General features: G+C 38.1%; 1 long non-coding RNA gene across 1 annotated transcript; it reads right to left on the bottom strand.

Moving 5' to 3' along the window:
* Positions 1-14,975: 14,975 nt before the first annotated feature.
* LOC139698061 (uncharacterized) lies at positions 14,976-21,217 on the bottom strand. The gene is made up of 5 exons (XR_011702842.1): positions 21,057-21,217; positions 20,659-20,818; positions 19,937-20,450; positions 19,099-19,334; positions 14,976-15,117 (listed from the first exon to the last, which is right to left on the bottom strand). It is a non-coding gene; the product is annotated as an uncharacterized lncRNA (long non-coding RNA).
* Between the last annotated feature and the right edge of the window lie 754 nt (positions 21,218-21,971).

The raw sequence follows: 21,971 nt of genomic DNA, 5'->3' as shown, positions 1-21,971 counted from the left end.
TTTTTGATTGAAAGTAGAATGGGCGATGTATTTCCCACAAAACATTTATTTGCTACATCTAATTTCAACACACAGGCGTAATCGTAAGATTTTTCTACATCTAATACCAACAGACAGGCGTCATCTTAAGAATTATGACTTTGCATTGAAACTAGTCGCAAATGGAAAGTTTTGTGGAAAATAAATAGTAATATTTTATTTTCGACTATTACAGTATCAATGTAACCATTTCTGCTTGCTACGAAAAAAATATAAATAATTCATCACCGTACTTAAAATACTTGGGAATTGAGTGAAAATATTATGCAAATTGTGTCAGTGGATCCAAAGGAACCTTAAGTTATAAGATTTTACCCATATTTTCTCCTCTCCGCAGCAGGTGGAGATTTTTTAGGCGATTTTCATGCAATAGGCCTAAGATGAAAGGACGAGGGAAGCTTGACATGTTTCAGCCTCTGAGTGACCTCATCTTAAGCGTATCTGCAGAGAAAGCAATTCTAAATTATTATTTTTTAAGACTGACAAGATTAAGGAATTTGTGGCTAATTTCACCGAGCTCCAACGCACCGGGACGGTTGCTTTGTCTTCCTTATAAGGTTTCCGGGGAAACAAATTCCAGTCGCTTGCAAACCCGATGCTAGATTTGAGCGCAGAGTACTTGGACGGTGACCGCGAGATAATTAGGGTGCCACCGTCGCGTACGAAGGAAATGAACTATAAAATTGCGGTTGAATTTTTATCAACTCAACACGCGATCGAATCTGCAGTCCCTCCCCATTTCGAATCGCATGCCAAGCAAGGGGTAGATCATATGGTAATCAGATAAATTATGGATTGTCTACAATGACGAAGAATTGGACGTTTCAAATCGAAATTTCAATTTGCGTGCACACAAGAATTGGAAGCTACCGCAGCCGTGATTGCAACCTCAGTATTGGCGAGAATCTATATAAATATGAAAATTGTGGTCACTGACCATCTTAACTAACAAAAAAAGGTCCAATAGCTATTTAAGATAATCATTTAAGCCCCCCCCTTTCCCATGACAGGTGACTAATGATGGCTTGCCCGTTGAATTAAAGACACTTATAAATTTAAATTGACAGCAACTGCAAGAATTTGAAATTCGTAATTTGCTACTCTGAGATTTTATTTCCGATCAACAGTAACCCGAGTCTTTAATCATTCCCTTTTTATGTTCCGTTTATGTCATAGTGAGTCAAACAAGTAAGTGATGTAAAGGCTTTGAAGTTTAAATTTAGTGATACTGGAGTTATTTCTAAGGGTTTTGTTTCTCTTTTCTCCCACTATTCCTCCTTTTCGAGTATTAGATTCAGTAGAAGGTCCTCAGATTAGATATAATACTCTCTAGAAAATTCTTAAATTCAGCCTGCTGATATTCCTTTCTTTTCAATTCAGTTAATACGTCTCAAATCCATTTCCTAACCCACCTACCTTGCCTTTTCTGTTTGAATCGTTCGCTGCGCTTTATAACAGCAAAATTGTCATGTGTCCGCCTGTCTAACCACCTAACTCACACCTTCCAGGATAATCCAGCATTTTCCATGTATACTCTTTTGGGGTGCCTAAACTATGTGTTGGTGATAACTAATCCCTGTCTCATGCAGAATACAATTGCTTTCTCTCCGCGGTCATTCCACCTACCTAAACCGTAATAACTTATCTCATAACCATATTTTCCTTCGCCTACTCTTCCATCCTAATTCCCCATCACTATAAAATTCTTCCCCCAGGAACATTCGCGATTATATCCTCTGATCTGAACTGATCGTGTACCCTATCGACTTCTTCCTCCTTATGATTTCTTGGTGACATGTAACGTATACCTGAACAATGACCAAGTTCGTTGGTTCTGCTTTTAATTTACCTGAATAACATTTTATCCGTTGCTTGCTCTTTGTTGACTACGATCCTTCCTACCTTTTTATTCAATATTATGGCAACCCCACGTCGGCTCTCGTCCACTCCGTTGTAAATTACTCAATAACTACTACTCCAGTGACTCCTGCTATCCTTTCATCCCACCTCGCAAGTGCGTAGTCATAAATCACAGAAATGGAATGCGTAAACTCGAATAAATACCTAGGCGTTACCCTCACTCACGACCTCTCCTGGGTGAAACACATACGGGGAATATGTGGACAAGCTAACAAAAAATTAGGATTTATTAGAAGAGTTCTAGGTCAATGTGATGAAAAGATCAAAGAGGAACGTTATCTTTCGCAGGTCCAGCCTCATTTAGAATATTCTGCAAGAATATGGGATCCTCACGAAGTTGGTTTAATTACCAAATTAAATCGCGTGCAGCGTAGAGGAGATAGATACGTGTGTATAAAATGTTGTTATGATAAACTTAGTAGCGTATCCAAAATATTAGAACAGCTAGGCTTGAAATCACTCACGAAGCAAAGGTTAAATTAAAGATTAAATCTCTTGCATAAATGTTAAGACGTTTCTTTAGCAGTGATGTGGAAATGGATTATTAACCCCATTGGACGACGGTAGGAGAGATCATGTCAATAAAGTTAGAAAGATCAAGTGTAGAACAGATGGATTTAAGATGTAATTTTTCCACGAACGAACAAGGGTCAAATTCCTGGAAAGTCCGATGGAAATGGCAACCTTAAATATGCGTTTCTCTCAAAGTCATTCGAGGAAACCTAAATATTGATCGCAGATGCACTGTGTTATGGCGCCGGGACATACTCCTCACTTAGTTTAAACTACAAAGTTTCACTGAAAATTACTAGCAATATTCTGATCTCAACTCCCCCGCTTTTGATACGACAAGAAGTGTCACGCTGAACTACGGTCGATTCGAATTTTGATTAACAAGCCATAATGAAGCGTATTAATCGTTTCCATATATTCTAGTCGGTGGACAAAGGGCATGTGAGAGCGTAATGGTCTCTATGCTCTCACATTCAGACCAGTATGCTCTCACTTGTACTTGTACACTGTGAATCCTGATTTTGATTGGTTTGAAAAGGGCACAATCTCAAAGCACGATTTCTTTTCATTCCGTTCTTCGCATCATGCATTGGAATGTTCAGAAACGTTATGCTCGATTTTGAAGCGATGACTTTGGAGTCGATTGACTGGGAGTGAATGGACCCCGGACACCCGTTTTCACGAAATCCAGGGCCGAAGATTACTTCCTAGTCCATACCGGATTTCCAAAACGCCTCTTACAACAGGCAGGTATATTGCGGGAGAATTCTCAATCCCCCAACCCGCATGAGGGCAGGGGGTTTGAGACCAACCAAAGAGATGATAGAGTCACCGCGAAATAGGAATTGAATGCTACCCAAAGATATCCCCGTGCAGTGCACAGTCCGTCGGATGGGACGCAGTTGACTCATCGCACTTCCGAGGCGGGATTGGCAATGCTGCTTCACCTGTGCATCAACCCTCCCTTCCCCTCTCCTCTGACCCTCCATCTAACCCACCCTCCCCGTAATGAACAAGGTGTCATGCCCTTATGTAATAAACTCAAAGAAAACTAAGGAAATATTCAGTTTCATACTACCAACTGAGGAATAGTAGTTGCCAACACATTTATTTTCCCGAGTTCCTGATGACCTATTCCTTACAGCAATTTGTTGCCCATTTAATTGGAACTTGCAAATTATTTTCCGGGTCGCAAGGCATTAGCATCATCATTGGGCTCATATACTTGCATGTGTGTTACGGCATGAATTTGTATAGTCATGGACTAACAATGAGACCCCAAGTCTGGATTCACTGGATGGCCACACTATAGCTCGTTAAATGTCGCGCGCGCATTTCTGGAGGGGCACGTAATTGCGTTGTTGGCTGGCGGGCTTGGAGACAGCTGTACACTCGGCACTCAAGCTTTCGGCGAGGAAGGGAGAAGTTAACTGCAGGACTTCAGTTCGCTCCAGTGCAAATCCCTGCGAAGATACGTGAAATGCGCATTGTCGGGCTAAAACTTCCCTCCGCCTCCTTTTCCATCTTCCCAATTCGATTTCACTCTCTTGTGGGAAGTCTCCCACTCGATTATACTCCCCCGCCTTCCCCCTAAAGTCCCGTTATTTGCCGACGGGCATGTGGTCTCGCCAGTTCGCTTTGAGAGCCGGGATGAGCCAGTCGATCGAAGCGGATGGACTCATCGCTATCCCGGAGTTGGTGGAGCCCGTGAGGGCATATCGTCGAGCTACCCTGGAGAGGACTAAGCGGCCGAAATCACGGGCAGCTGTGTGTGAGTGGCGATTTAATACAAGCCCACATGCACACATATGTACAGTGGTAGATTAGGCTTCTTCATAAACGTGTTCAGCGTATCAAGTTTCTAAGTGTAGGTTTTCGATTATCTAGATCTTAGGGCCATTTTCCAAAATTGACGCTTGCATGTTGGTACGTATGTAGTCAGCCTACAAAAATTATTTTGAAATGTGTTTTCTCTTGCTGGCATCCGTCTATTCATATACTGATCAAAGGGTTGAAGTACCCGGTAAATCCGATCTTCATCTTGGCTGAATTGTCGTTAGTTATTTTCCAGGATACATGTTAACGATAGTCCCGTAATTGTCATCACTGGGGCTCAGGATGCTGCGGTGGGTAACGTACTGACTTCCCACCGAGAGGTTCCTATTTTGAATCCTAGAGGCGGCAGGTAATTTTCAGTGGTGTCTCGATCCCTACGATGAAGGTGCTTTAAAGAGAGCACCTTGAGTGAGTACATCGTCCGTCGTTTGGGATGTTAAACTGAGGACCCCTCGGCGCCTTTTGCTGAGAGTTGACTAGTGCCGACGTCAGGGTTCCCTCCACTCTTCCTCATTTCTCACCCATCACTGATGGCCTCTGCTTTCGGCCACTACCCCTAAAATTACAAATATTGTCGATTCTCGCCAATACTGAGGTTGCAATCACGGCTGCGGTAGCTTCCAATTCTTGTGTGCACGCAAATTGAAATTTCGATTTGAAACGTCCAATTCTTCGTCATTGTAGACAATCCATAATTTATCTGATTACCATATGATCTACCCCTTGCTTGGCATGCGATTCGAAATGGGGAGGGACTGCAGATTCGATCGCGTGTTGAGTTGATAAAAATTCAACCGCAATTTTATAGTTCATTTCCTTCGTACGCGACGGTGGCACCCTAATTATCTCGCGGTCACCGTCCAAGTACTCTGCGCTCAAATCTAGCATCGGGTTTGCAAGCGACTGGAATTTGTTTCCCCGGAAACCTTATAAGGAAGACAAAGCAACCGTCCCGGTGCGTTGGAGCTCGGTGAAATTAGCCACAAATTCCTTAATCTTGTCAGTCTTAAAAAATAATAATTTAGAATTGCTTTCTCTGCAGATACGCTTAAGATGAGGTCACTCAGAGGCTGAAACATGTCAAGCTTCCCTCGTCCTTTCATCTTAGGCCTATTGCATGAAAATCGCCTAAAAAATCTCCACCTGCTGCGGAGAGGAGAAAATATGGGTAAAATCTTATAACTTAAGGTTCCTTTGGATCCACTGACACAATTTGCATAATATTTTCACTCAATTCCCAAGTATTTTAAGTACGGTGATGAATTATTTATATTTTTTTCGTAGCAAGCAGAAATGGTTACATTGATACTGTAATAGTCGAAAATAAAATATTACTATTTATTTTCCACAAAACTTTCCATTTGCGACTAGTTTCAATGCAAAGTCATAATTCTTAAGATGACGCCTGTCTGTTGGTATTAGATGTAGAAAAATCTTACGATTACGCCTGTGTGTTGAAATTAGATGTAGCAAATAAATGTTTTGTGGGAAATACATCGCCCATTCTACTTTCAATCAAAAATAAATTTCCACGCAATCAAGCCTGATATTGAGAGTATTAAAGGGGAGAACGTTAGTCAAGACAGGTGGCTCAAGGAACATATGCACTAGGGATGTTGGGTAGAATGGAGGATGAATGAATGTGGAAAGGAAGGATTTACTGTAGTGTGTGGTGTCATGTATTCTTTTTTGGCAAGGTTGAGAAGTGAAGTGGCTAAATATTATAATGTCTCTCCAACTTTCAAATTATATTTACCAATGATCTAATGTATTATTTAAAAGTTAGTTTTATTATTTACAAGTAATATGTTAAAAGTATGTTTTACCTTTTATTGTTCAATATTTTACCCAATTAAAAAAATCATTCCACAGCGAAAACTTACTTGTAAGTTAGGGCAACAATTTCTGGTGGTGGCAAAAGATTTTGAAAGACCACTTCTTTAATGTGTAGTATCTGTCAAATCAAGTGAGTTTATGTAGAGTTTTTTTGTATCAATATGACTAGGCAATTTATCAGTTTTATGACACCTAAAGAATTATAGATTCAAATTAGCCTTTTGTTTGATAGTAGAATAGCCTATGTTGAAAGCCCAAAGAAGCCTAATTTGTAATCATCCCATTGATGCAGGATTGTTAATATATTATTATCTATCAAAAATTCATTTTTCAAATTTCATCATTAAATTACCATAATCTTATGATGGAAATTTAATATGCAAATATTTCTTTTGGAAAACTTAGGAAAATTCCCAGCTTCACCGTCATTCTATTATTTTTAGCATGCTCAACATGCAAAGCACAGGCAGCCCCAGGAAATGAACTGCCTTATCTCCGTTCCTTAATTTTGGCATGATGCCCTAATTTGTCAAACTTGTTTGTGACTGGGTGTGAGGTATTCTGTCAAACTTTTTAATTCCCCGTGCCTTAGGCCTTTGTGAGCCAAGCTGCACTGTCATATTTATAAAAATGTAGCTTTGTGATGATCTCGGTGATTACTCTTGTTTAATTTTCAAATTTGACTTAAGTATCATGGATTTGGTGAAACCATAGAACATACTAAGCTTATGCTGACTGGGATGTTATTTTCATTTAGGTTATCCAACAACATCAATTAACTCGTAGGTTGGCTTTGGTATACCTCACCTAGTAATAAGCTGAATTTTAATTGATATTCACTAATCAACAGGATAACAATGGAGGCCAGCTCCTTTTCTTGTGCCACTTTGTGGTTTCCCAGGAATATCTGGTACCCAATAAATCCCACAGCATGGATGAAGGGCAGAGGGTCTTAAGAGGCATCACTCTGAATCAAATCCAGGCCCCCAGGGCAGTGAACCAACAGGCTACCTATTGGGCTACCAGACCCCTCTGCTAAGTTTGTGTGTGATATACTAGTTCAACTGAGTAAAGTTAAACCAAATTAGAATAATTTCAATAAATCAGAAATTGCTTAAATTCCTCACCTTAATTCAACAAAAGTATTTTTACCCACAGTAAATGTAATGTCAAGGACTTGATCAATTTCTCTAAGAGATAAATAAATCATTATGAAAACTAATGATAATTTAAATTACCCTAAATAATGTGAAAGTGTTATGTTAAAGTTGCTCTTATCATTGTCCTATCTTTTCTCCGTACTGAAAAATGATTTCAATAAGAATCACCTCTTGAGAGAGAGATTAATTGTTAGTATGTCAAGTTTTGCCTAGTTCCTTCTTGCAAAATGCACTTTGACAAAATGTCAATAGAAAAATAAATTAAATCACTAATGGTTACTCGACTAAGTAAATGTTTAACACTTTCATTTTAGGTGGGACAATCAGTCTCATCATACTAATGTACTAGTTGGCAAAAAGAGACAGGTCCTTGCATTTAATCGTGCAATATTGCAAGAGGATATTGATTTCAATCTCAACAAGAAATAATTATGTATTCAATACAAAGGTTTTAGGTCTACATTTTTAATAAACTGGTGCATGTTAATAATGAGTTCTGAACTGCACACTTTGATGTACACTATTTGGTTCCTGCATAAGTCTCTAGAGGTAGTAAAACTCGTGTATCATTCTACTTTGTTGTCCAGGGGAATCAAGGGAATAGTCTTCTGAGGATCATATGAATGCATGTTGTACAAAGCTATCTTCAACCACAGAGGCCCTGATTCAGAAAATTTAAATTTTTGAAGCTATGTAAGAGGGTCATCCGGAAAGTAGTACCCGTTCGTGAAATAAAGACACAAAAGTAAATATTAACAAACATAAAAAAATTTATTTGAAAGAGGATACTTTAAACTACTTCTCAACATAATCTCCAAGCAAATTAAGGCATTTGTCATAACGTGTGACAAATTGTAAAAAATCGCCAACACACACAGAGATAGATGTACTCTTGGCTACGTAACTTTTGCAAATGTCAAGTTATGACACTAAGATTTAAAGGGAATATCAACAACAGATGTACCAATTTAACAAAAAAAACAGAACTCAAATCGGAACGATGGGAGCGCCACACGGTGGTTATTCCGCGAACTTTTTGATCAAGGTAGTAAATGGCAATTCCAGAGGAAAATAATCAGTTTACAAAATTAAAATAATTATCATTAGTAGCAGTCAACTGATTTGATGCAGGTTTTTAATTTAACTGAGGAGTACAGTTCTGTATAACTGAGTGAAGTTTAGATGGAGTTCATTACTATGTGCAAAGGGGTATAAATTATTATGATACCCAAGCTTCAGTATGGTGCTCTCAAAAAGGATATTTCACTGTCCGCTCATGGAGGAACTATTAAAATTTTCAGACAAGTTGTAAAAATCATGGTGCAGAATACCAGCTCTAATTTCAGGAGGCAAGTCATTCTTTTTAGCTGTCTCACCAAGCTTGAAGATAGGATGAGGAAGATCAGGAGTGAATGGTCCATTCACATGAGGCTCATATTCACTAAGATTAATTTCAATGACCTATGACGAAGAGATGATTCAAGAAATTGACAGATTAGTTGCCTAGTTTCAGGCATGATACAGTGAAATTGGAGCATATTGAATGCAGATGGTGTTTAACAATTTCATGAACAATTGTTCGAGAAACATTGGGAAAATGCTCACAGATGTCATCAATTGTGACGCGCCGATCGTTCCTCACGAATTCGTCAACTGAGCTCACCAGTTGGTCTGTAATGACAGACGGTCTCCCCGAACGCTCATCGTCGTGTGTGTTCCCCCTCCCCATGTTGAAGTTGCGACACCACCGCCGAACAGACGACTCGTCCATTACATTGTCTCCATACACCTCCTTTAATTGGCGATGAATATCACATGGGCGAACGTTTCTTGCATTGAGGAATTTAATCACTGCCCTCACTTCACAACTGGCGGCGTTCTCAATTTTTTTAAACATTGTAAACAATCACAGAAACAACACAGGCAATGCTAGCGTCACGCAACTTGGCTCAGAGAAGGCAGACAAGCCACTGAAGCTATCTGACCTCGTCCAGCGGCTACTCGCGTCGTCAGCACTTCATGCGGCACGAACGGGTACTACTTTCCGGATGACCCTCGTAATATAGATTTGCCATGCCTATGTTAATCATTAATATGATCCATATCTTTCACGCAAATAGGAATATTCACTCATATTCAAAGGGAAATCATAATATCCACAAAAGTTACGATAAATCAGCCATTTCATATAAAGCCTCAATAATATAATGGGTGTAATAATTTATAGCACAATACAATTATATCTAAATATATATAACACAAGAAATTTATCACTCATTGAAAATGAGTGATAAATTGTGGTTTCAAATTGAAACTTGGGAAATTCCTTCTTATGAAGTGTTATTTTTCATTGAATGTTTGCAAACAATTGCAATGCCTATCTTTACATTTCTAGGTTCTCCATCCGTGTTGGTTGTCTTTTGGTGACAACAGTCTGCTGGCCATCCTGTCTTCAGGTCGGAGGTATTTTTCGAAGCTTTCTTGTCCAAGACCAAGAAATATCAACATGGACGATGGATATCCTTCAAATAGTCCATGGAAAAGAACTATCCATGCAGAGCCATCCAGCCCGCAATAAAGCAGACGAGAAAGCTTCAACTATTTCCTTTCATTCTACCATTTAATCTAAAATGCCTTTAAATTTAGTTATAAGCAGTATTTTCTTAAATTAATCCTCAGGGGTGCAAAATGACCTTAGCTGTTGATGCACCCTTAATTTTGTTTTTTAACTTATATCTTTCTACCACACATACCCAGCATTCTCCCTCCTGCCACGCGCATTGAATTTTTATTTCCAGTCAATATGCCCTGAAATAATTCCCACCTGCTTCAAATTATTCCCAAAAAACTCTCCCCCCTCCCCTACCATGCTGCAAACTTATCCTGAAATCCCACATTTCACATGTGGAAAATGTGGAAAATTCCACAAATGTTCCCTACCAATCTAATATTTCAATGTGGTTATGTATTGATTCAAAGAGAAATTTTCCATTTAATTTTTCAAAAAGGGAACCAATGTTAAACCATTTCTTTAGCCCTTCTAAAAGGACAAATATTCATATTTTTGCTTCAAAAATCAAAAAAGTAGTTTAAAAAACCTAATTTACTTTAAATTCATAATCTTATTTCAATTGTTTTCCCTTAGGTCTTCCATTGGATGCTTATACTACATGAGAAGAAGAGCATCCATTGGAATCAAGGCTGATCAGCAAGCTTTCTCACCGAAGGAAATAAGGAACGAAGGTGTATATTTCCTTGCTGGTGCCAAGTTGGACAGTGCCCTGCCCTCAGCAACTAAAGAAGTGCACTTCATGTGGTTGTCAGCCTTATATGAGGACTCTGAATAGACTGCAATTCCTCCGTTGCTAACTTTGTGCATAGTGACTGAGGGTATTTCAGTAAAATATTGTTTTGGTTAAAAAAATATATTTGTAATACTGATGCAAGTTCTAGTGCATATTTTTTCAACAAATGTATTTGAGTAATAAAGATGAAAAAGTAATAATGAATGTTGTCTAATTTTTATATCTTTCTCTTTGTGTAACTTCTTAATTAATACTATTGCCTTAAAATGCTGCTTAAGAATTGAAAAAAGAAACACAGGAATGAATCTAAAAAAGATCTTTTTTCTGAGGTTAACACCTTATAAAAATGTTGATTTGAATCGTTACATTAGGTACAAATACCTGGAAAAGAATATAGTCCAATCTCCAAAAAATAATGGCAGTCTAAAACATTTACACCCTCTGCCATACTCACATTTGGCAATGTCAGTTATTCAATTCGTTGTGAATTAAAATTATAAGCACATAGTTTATTTGAATGGAATCTCGGTATTTCCTGCAAATACCCATTCGAAACAAATTCTTATGAGATTGTTTAAAAGCCAAAAAATTAGTAGCTTTACTTTATTTAAAAAAATGTATTTTGTGTACCATTGGTAAAACATGAAAATATTCCTTAATCCGTACCATAAAATTTTGTCTAATTATTCTGAAGTAATTTTATCCTAACCTGCATAGCAACAATGTGCGCACTCTGAACAATTGTTCTTTGGTTATTAAGGTGCAACTGGTGATTAAAATAAACATACGAGCTACATCTGCTCACACAGGGTCAAACATTACGTCATGAACCTAACTGAACGAAGTCCAATAATTAATTGGTCTATCACATGCGAAAAAGCATAGTATCGAATGTTTTCCAAGAACCGGCTCACGCTTCAAAAAAGAGTAGCTCCATCGACGGTCAACCGCTCACGAGCCGTCTCGGAGTACGTGAGGCCCAAGGTGAAGGGCTAAGCCTCCCCGAGAAAATATACGTGTATTCAGGTCCCGAGTCCACCCAGCGAAAAATATTCTAAGTCCAGAGCCCCTCGCCTGGCGAGAGAGGCGTCGAGGCAGGCAGATCCCTCGGATTCGTCAGGTGAGAGCCTTGCTGAGTTCATCGAGCTGATTTTGAGAAAAAAATTGGCAAAGTCGTAGTTTTGCAGAACAAATAATGGTTTTGAGCCGCAAACATACAAGAAACCCGGTAGCCTGTAGGATAAGTGGCGGATTCCCACAGTGACACTATAGTGCGTGTTACTTCGACTCATTTTTGACGGCGAAATTTTTTTTTTTGCAAAATATTTTCGATTCGCTAATATGCACAAAATTATCACCAGAGATTTTGACGGTAGGTCCAGGACGCCACAGGAGATCAGGAAAACAATTAAATATTGAATATTATTGTGAGGAGGGCTGCCATTTTTTCCAGCCGGGCGGCGGGGCGCCGGAAAAAATAGCAGCCCTCCTCACAATATTATTCAATATTTAATTGTTTTCCTGATCCTCTGCGGCGTCCTGGACCTACCGTCAAAATCTCTGGTGATAATTTACTGAAAATTAATGAACCAAAAAATAATTAACGATTGGTTGAAGATCCAGCCAACAGATGGCGCATGCCTTCACTAGTTGAAACCTGCTCAAATACCAGCACATGCTATTACATACTTTTCCCACTAGAGACACCAACGTGTAATTTCGAAATTCAATTTTTACATGGCTCTACAAAATGCATTTCGTATTTCACTTTTTGGGATATTGGGGTACAGTTAATATAAAACATGGCGCACCCTTTCGACTACTTCCAGCATAACCTTACAGAATGTACTGGAGCTTTAAAATGCATTAAAATATCAACGAGGTAATGTCAAAACATTAGCGAATTAAATATTAGATATTGGTCAAATCAAAAATGAGCCGCCAACCCTAATTGGTTGCAATAGCTCCTAGTTTATAGTTATTAATTTATATATTTTTTATTTCAATGAAATCGGCCAGTTGTGAAGTATAGAAGTTACGTTTGATTCAAAACATTTAAAATCTTAGTAAATAATGGCATTTTCCAAATATAGTATTCCTCAAGAACTTGATCTCAACCTGGTGCAGGTGATCCATGCGTTTCCATCCACTGCAGTGGTTGCAACTTTCACATACTTTATTACTGCAGTCATAGCAGCTAACATTTTAATTACACTTAAGAATCATTAATGCAATAATATATTAAAAGCCTTTATTAATTTCAAAATAATAGAATACAAAAGTGTCAACTGAACAAATCCAATTTCTTCTTAAACAATGCAGAAAATAGGACTGTTTCTGAAGACTCCTTGGGTTTGACATTTCCCATGTCCCTGATATTTCAGGGCATATTACTGCATATCTAATTAATTTTTTTCTTGCTTTCACCCGAATACAAATCAAGCACAATAAAAATGTTCACAACATTTTGTCCGAATGAAAAGTTGAAGGAATAGTTTACTATCTTAAACCATGATGTGGAAAACTAATACGTATGCTTCAAATTTGACTAGAAAATTATCTTTACACACCACTATCCATACATCACTTAGTATGTCATATTCTTAAATTCTGTGTTTACCTAGCAATGGGATTCATATTAAAAACCCAATAAAAATTCATTTCCTTAGTTGCACAGGCATACGGGATTTAGATTGAAATGCATTTCCCAACTGCATATGATTAGCCCACTAACTAGCAAGTACAATCTATAATAGGAGAGGCAATTGCTGGGAATATTTCGGCAAGAAAGTTAGATGCAGGCCTTTTGGATTAGCAAAGGGGCACTGACAATTAATAGAGGGGATAATGTTAGGCAAGGTAGGGGTAGTAATGCTAGTAGCATATTAGACAAAATGAAAAGGATATATGCACACATTAAAGAGGATCTCTTTTATTGTTCTATGTTGGCTTGTTTAGTTAGGTGTACTATACGATTTGGTAGCAGGTTTTCAGTGTAAACCTGCTATGACTGGTAGATAAATATTATGATTACTAATAAACCTATGTTAATGAATCCAAAAATACAGAAATTAAATTAAAATAGGTTACCAAGAAATTTTAAATTAAAAGATTATATTCAGGTAGTATCAATAGAAGTTCCTTTCCCAGTAATTATTAAGATTGCAGGGAAAGGACCTGAACCCCCTTCCCTGATATATGGATTTCACGCCCTCTTGGCCTTATTACTCCGCTGAAATCTACCATCACCAACCAAAGCAACCTTTGGGTTGATTACTGCGTTTATGGTTTGTTTTTTGATTGTTTTGTTAATTACTGTGTTTATGATCAGGTAGGCGGCTTGATTTTCATGGAATCCAACATCAAAACAAAGGCTATGAATCCAGTAACCATCTATCAAAACTTTATGAACAGTAATTAATTGAACCAGATTCACCTGCCAATTACAGAACTAGATAAATTCTTTTACCAATGGAAGGATTTCAACAGCAATTTAATGGGAATTTTTTTCGGGTACTTATTTGCCAAAACAAATAATGTGACTCAAAGTAGGAATGGATTATTCTAAGTTTCTTCAAGTCAATGCTCTTCATATTTCATTGCACTTCTCCATTCAGATTGAAATATCCAGTTTGAAGATTAAGAATTTCGACCTTGAGAAACTAAAGTGTAAAAAACTAGGGAAAAGCCATTGGAAAGATTAGAGAACATTTATCTTGTACTTGGAGGTAAAGATCAAATGGAAGTAAGCCATATGATGGAGTGATTAAGGCCTCTTCCATTTTCATGGGTCTTAAAGAACCATTTCAAAGTGCCACTAAATAACAGATTTCTCACTATGGTTACTTAAATGCAATAAGCTCATTGGTGTTTATTTTCTGTTTCTTCAGCTTGAATAATTTAACACATAAGATCACACTTCAATTTAATCAGCTTAATTCATATTTTCAACCCCAGGTATGTACCTACCTTTCATAGAACCATTCTGCGCCTTCAAAAAACCAGCTGCAACCGATAGACCATTTAGTCTATCGGTTGCGACTGGTTTCTGGCAGTTGAAAAATGAACGGCTGCCTGTCAAATATTTTTTTAACACATTTCATTACTCCACAAATAGAAAGGAAAAATCTTTATTTACATGTTCCAGGTTCAAGATTGAATTACATCAAATGGGGATAAATCTATTAATTATAAAAACAAAAGAATAATCAAGCCATGTCATGAAAAACTAGATACTAATGCTAGGCTACACTGTATTATAAACCACAAAAAATCACAGTAATCAGCCCAATGGTCTGTTTGTTTAGTGATGGTAGAGTTCACTCAATTCCAAGCCCGTTGGGGTGTTATATTAACACATCAGGGCAGAGGGGTTCAGTGCCTTTCAAGGTGCTGGTTATGGTTTCCAAGGAGGATCTGGTATGGGTGCCAGTAAACAGCTTAGGGTAGGTTCCTTAGAGGCATAACCTCGAATGGAAACCTCCAGTCAGCAGCAATTAGTTTACAAGCTGTTCATGTAAAATCAATGTAAAATTTAAATAAGTTTATGTAAACACTACCTTTTTTTAGAACAAAATTTAGCATGAATATGCATATTTGAAGGAAACCATTTCAATCAAATTTCTTCATTGACTTATGGACTGATTGATTTCATGTGCAAATTTTCAGTTGAGCAGATCTCCCCGGAAAACCAGAGCTGGCTCAGGGATCAGAACTGGCCCAATCTTATTATCCTGTAGTGTGAATTTCACACATGAAACAAATAATATTTATTCATTTCAGGAGAACTCTCCCATCAAACCAGCCTTCAAGTAGAATTGCATTATTTTGATTTCAGATCAACGTGGTAGTTTCTCACACGGAATGTAGAAATTATAGAGCCTGAGGGAAAGAAACAGTTTTCATACAGGTCCAACAATCTTCATTTCAATTCATGATTTTCTATTATTATTACTACTACGAGGGTCATCCGGAAAGTAGTACCCGTTCGTGAAATAAAGACAAAAGTAAATATTAACAAACATAAAAAATTTTATTTGAAAGAGGATACTTTAAACTACTTCTCAACATAATCTCCAAGCAAATTAAGGCATTTGTCATAACGTGTGACAAGTTTCTGTATTCCTGCTGCATAGTCCTTCGCCACCAGCTCATTGAGATACGCGAGGGACCCATCTTGCACAAATTTTTGCATAATGCAGATGGTGTTTAACAATTTCATGAACAATTGTTCGAGAAACATTGGGAAAATGCTCACAGATGTCATCAATTGTGACGCGCCGATCGTTCCTCACGAATTCGTCAACTGAGCTCACCAGTTGGTCTGTAATGACAGACGGTCTCCCCGAACGCTCATCGTCGTGTGTGTTCCCCCTCCCCATGTTGAAGTTGCGACACCACCGCCGAACAGACGACTCGTCCATTACATTGTCTCCATACACCTCCTTTAATTGGCGATGAATATCACATGGGCGAACGTTTCTTGCATTGAGGAATTTAATCACTGCCCTCACTTCACAACTGGCGGCGTTCTCAATTTTTTTAAACATTGTAAACAATCACAGAAACAACACAGGCAATGCTAGCGTCACGCAACTTGGCTCAGAGAAGGCAGACAAGCCACTGAAGCTATCTGACCTCGTCCAGCGGCTACTCGCGTCGTCAGCACTTCATGCGGCACGAACGGGTACTACTTTCCGGATGACCCTCGTAATATAGATTTGCCATGCCTATGTTAATCATTAATATGATCCATATCTTTCACGCAAATAGGAATATTCACTCATATTCAAAGGGAAATCATAATATCCACAAAAGTTACGATAAATCAGCCATTTCATATAAAGCCTCAATAATATAATGGGTGTAATAATTTATAGCACAATACAATTATATCTAAATATATATAACACAAGAAATTTATCACTCATTGAAAATGAGTGATAAATTGTGGTTTCAAATTGAAACTTGGCTACTCGCGTCGTCATGACTTCATGCGGCACGAACGGGTACTACTTTCCGGATGACCCTCGTATTTTCGAAAATACAATTGAGAATCTCTCCTTGTTCGTGCTTGGGATTAATTGGGTTGGACATGGCACTAAGATTAACATACAAAACTTAGCATTACCACAGCTACCATATTTGCCATTCATCAGGTAGCATACCTCTACCATTTCAATGACATTTATATCCTTCTGGAGGAAGCAACCCAAGGTTCATATGAAATAATCTAAGGTATCCCTTAGCTGAAGCTCTTGTCACTGAACAATATGGAGTCTCATCATACATGCCTGAATATAAGAGGAGACTCATTCATCAAGAGATTTTGATGGAGAGTCTCATCTCACACAGTCATAACATTTAAATGGTTAATGTTATGTTCTAGTCTGCCCCTGAATATTTACTCAAAATTTCCACTTTCTACATAACTCTGATTTAAGTAGTTTTTTGTATTTATTGAACGTTTAACAGTTCATTCCAGTGAAGTAATTTTAATTATATCTTATGAACCGTCATGAAATGCATGTTCTCAAAAAAGATGAATAAAAATTTAATTGAGCACTTTCAACAGTGAGTTTCAAGTTCTAAATCACAAATTTACCACCCGAATACTGCCCTCTTGCAACCGCTACAATTGCTTGCTTTTACCACTATTATACTGCAACAATCAGGATTCAGAAGCAGCCGTAGGACAAGTCATAACCATGACATCACTAACACAAAGCTACAACAGCAATGAATTTCAAGATCAGACCTTGTTGAAGTTAAATTTGGATCGCAAATATTTTATTTAATTGCTACCAATACCCTCTTGCCCAAGTAGGTCAACCCTTTATTTTTCTCATTGAAATTTTTATTTCATGACGTACCTAGTGGAACAAGGTTGTCCAGAGAAATTATCTTTAAGATTCTGTCCAAACATATTAGAAATCTAAGTTTTAAAACTTTCCCCTGTCAAAGAGTCATTATGATGATCATATTCTTTGCAGTAATCAAATTGATGTAGCACCAAACAGCACCAATCCACTGTCTAACCCCAATGTTCTGTTGATTAATTTTGGTGATGAAGATAGGAAGACGGGAATTACAATAGAAGGGAGGAATGGAAGGAATGAAGAATAATAACCGGTGATAGAGGAGTTGCCCTGCTAACTGCATCCCATTTGGTCCCGCCAAAGTCCCATGACAAGTCTTCCACCTTCCCTTCTGCCATTCAGCCTTATACCAAAATAACTTGGGTCATGCCTCTCAGTCCCTAAACTATTCAAATAAAACAACACTTCAGTACTAAAAACTTTAAGAACACTCATGAAGGATATTTTGGACGACCAAGCAAAACAAGATAGTAAAAATTAGACAAGTATAGAGAAAAAATCAAAGATTTGCTAGAAGGATTTGGAGAGAGACAGCTGGGGCTGATACAGAGGTAAGAAAAGAGAGAAAGGTTTAAGATGTTAATTGCAGTAACAGAAGGTTAGGAAATCACTGAGAAATGATGAATTAGTTGTCTTGGGTTTTCCACTGGTCTGTTTGGGTCTATCTGGTCTGAAAGCAGTTTTGCAATTAATCCAAAGAATTTTATAATTAAAAACATCCCAGGAGGTTAATGGGGTAAGTCTTAAATTATTCATTCATGCAGAACTCTGTCACTGTCACTTGTAATAATGAAATAGAGACAATGAATAAGACAAGCGATTCTCTTTGTTGGTGATTACATAATATGTGCAGGGTGGCCTTTGCTCAACATGTAATTTGAAGAGGCAAAATTAATGGCCATTAAGAGCTGATTCTAACTTTAACTCTTTATAGAAGCCACAGAAATCATACAAATAAGCTGAGAGTTTCAACAGAGGATGCCCACCAACTCATGGAAGTGAAAATTCAAACTACTAGAACTAAGGAAAACCAGAGACACCATCTCCACATCATCACTATGGGTACATGAAGGCCATTGAATTTAATGTATACTCTGATTATTTTAGCCTTTTCTAAAATTAACTCACCCTAACCAGCTCCTTTATTCCTTTGAACAAGTGCCCCAAAATTCATTGGAAAAAGCATCCTAACCACAATCCCTCAATCAACATAAGGTTCATTGTGATTTTTAAAACAAATTTAAAGACATAGACAGTGCCACACCTGTGTTATAACTTAAATTTATGCCAAGGCTCAAAGAAAACTTCATTTCACAGGGCACATTAGTTTGATTGCATCCAATCGGTTAAAGGGAAATATGAAATTGATTTAGAAAAGTTTTTCTTTGATTGAAAAATTCATTCAAGAAACAAAAAAAAACTAAATCAAACTTTGAATAATATAATGATAAGTTTTCAATTTATTGAAAACATATCATTTTATTATTCAAATTTTTTGTGCTAACTATGATATGCTCTACTTCTTGTAGAAGCACTGCAAAGATCATGAAGTCAAATACCTACAAATTTTCCCAGAAGGGATGAAATGTATAAAGATTTAAAATGGCTTACATCACTGCTTGCGGTGTGAATGTTGCTCTGTTCCCTGTCCCCTCTTCTTCCTCAGCAGAGCTAAAGTGGTGGAGCACACATCCGAGGGTGGCATTTTTCATTTGAGAGCACACATAGTGACACCAGAGTTATGCTGAGGATGAATAGGAGATGTTGCAGGCATCAAAAAACTGTTTCTTCGCAAGTGGAGTCCATTCTAGGCTTGGGGTAAGAGTTGAGGTCCATCAATCTTATTTCTAGATAGGAAGTGCAAATTTGAAAAATTACAACAATGGGAGGGGTGGCAGCATAGGGGAGATTAAAATAAGTATTATTCAGCCACATGAACAGTTCGGGGGTCAATGCAACTAATAGCAAATTCAACAATAAGTTACGGAACTAGGAAAATTTGGTAAAAAATCTCCCTGTTTGTGGATCTGTGTGGTTGACCTATACTGTTCAATATCTATATGAAAGCAATTTACCATTACAATTTTTAATTTTAGAAACAATTACATTCTGATTATATTGCTTGCCAGTAACAATTTCAATTACTATGAAATGCAACATGATAAAAATGCATTAATTTTTGATTTACTGACAGTCTATGATTTATTAAATTTATTCCCACAAAATTTTCCCAAGATGACTACCAAATACTTAAACAAGTACAATGAAGTACTGCACTTCTCCCAGTTATGTTTTGTACATGAATCTATATTTGTATATCTGTAGTAGTAGGCACATTTGCCCATGTGTAGCTGAAGATGGCCTAATAATGTGATGATACTTTGTAAATAGTAATAAAAGGATGGTGGAGTGGTACAAATCATTGCACAAGCCATAAGTCAGTACATACATTTGGACTGAAAGAGTTCTGGTGAAAAAGAAGCTGCATAACTTGCACAGATAGGCACGCTTGATGTGATGCATCTCAGACCTGATAGAAATACATGAAATATTACATTTTAATCTGCATTGATCACTTGAAGAAAAGCAAACAAAAGAATGAGAGTAGGTTCATCTCCATGACCAATATTGTATGTGGAAGTTCATGAATCTTCTTGTTTTTGCTTGAATAAAAACCCTAGGATATTAATCTGGTAATGGGAGGGGGGGAAACACCATTGTCAGCATTAGTCTACAGCACTACTACTAGGGAAAGACACCAAGGTGTCACACAATTAAATGCTCCATTTGATGGATGGATTGCTCCATTACAGCATACGGCGCCCAAGTAGGGATCGCAATATCTTGGAAAGTTATGCCACAACAGTGATTCGAATCCAGGCTTTCAGCATGGGAAGCCAATAACACTAGCTGCCACACCAATCTGATCTCCTATGTTGAAGTCATGTCATTTGGCTAGTAACCTAGAATGCAAAAACATTCTAAAATATTTGATATTATACACCGATTTTTTTAAGTTACAAATGTTTTATCAGGGCATAATTGCGTGGCATTAGTTTAAAATGACATATAACTCTACTAGGAGTAATCGCCTTCACTTTTAACGTATTTTAACTTAAGTACATGAAAAGGGATAAGAAAGAGAAACTTATCTTAGAAACATATCCTTACCTGGATCATTCCATGCCAAGTAACTGCTCCAAACTTTTGATAACGTTATACATTAATATTCCTAATAGAATGATGTGACGTGGTTGTCTGGAAATCCGAAATTTTACATACTATTAACTGGTCCCCGGTATGAAATCCTGGCCGATATATTTGGAGAAATCTGAAATTAAAATAAGAGTATTATATGGCATTTATAAATTGAGGAAAACGATATCGGACAGAGATGTAATTTTAATGTTCCCACTGGGTTCTAGAATTTCAAGCGGGCTAAGAGAGTTCATTGCGATCTGTACAATCATCGTCATTTTTAAAAAATCCCTTCGGATCGATTACTAAGATATAGGCAAATCGACGGCGCAAGTTGGTGAAACTTATTCAAGCCCACCTTAAATACGTACAGTAATTCCATTGACCCACCGGTGCGGCTCAAATCTTCCCTCACTTCTCGTCCTCCCTCCGCAGCCACGAACAGAATGCTTCCAGAGAGCTCCACTAACTACCAGAGAGCTCGACAGAAGGAAGGCTGCTATGAATACAAGAAATCAATGTGGGCATGGAGGCGAAATCGCAGGGAATGAGGAGCTAAAAAATGCGGGCGCTGGAAGTGACGGAGAGCGAGCAAAGGCAATGGGAGACTATGACGCCAGCCTGGGAGAGGGTGGGGATGTGAGGGAGGAATGTCAGCGCGAGAGAGAGGGAGGCAAGAATTAAACAGGGGAAAATCTCGTCCACTCGAGATGGCCTGGTCGATGAGTGCGTTGGAAAGGTGAAATGAGTGTAGGAAGAGGGGGGGGATAAGTTTGTTGGGTTGGAGGTCTTTTCACGTTGACCTATCCGATGGCTTCGCAAGTGGGAGGGGAAGTAAGTGGAGGGGTGGGAGTGATTTCAATGAGCGCGGGTGCTTTCGACCATGGCAAACGCAGCGACTGATGGGGTTCAAGCCGAGTCCCTAGTTAGTAGGCTGCCCTTCCAAACGTAGTGAGTTCGGGCTGCTGTACTTAAATTTGACACAAGGCTTTTGGGGGACGGTGGTGTGGGCCATTTCATTGAGTCTTCTTATTGTGGACAAGGGTGGGGTGGCCCATGCCAAGAGTATTTCCTAAGAAGCGAGCTTTTACAGACACAGGTGAGAATGTAGGATGGATTTCTAACTCCTTTTCGAAGGTAGTTTGCGCGAAGAATGCAAAGGTTCCTTTTGTTTCGGTCGCTCAAACAAAGGAAGTTTCGAATTCGAATGAGGCTTTTTTCCACTCTTAGTTTGAAGTACAAGTGATCACGGCAAGTGAGTGTGAAGAAGACTTGAGGCAACTCTC

Source organism: Hetaerina americana, unplaced genomic scaffold, assembly GCF_022747635.1.
Source record: "Hetaerina americana unplaced genomic scaffold, ioHetAmer1.1.p SCAF_8, whole genome shotgun sequence".
Classification (NCBI taxonomy): Eukaryota; Metazoa; Arthropoda; class Insecta; order Odonata; family Calopterygidae; genus Hetaerina; species Hetaerina americana.
This window is presented reverse-complemented; position numbering and strand designations above follow the sequence as displayed.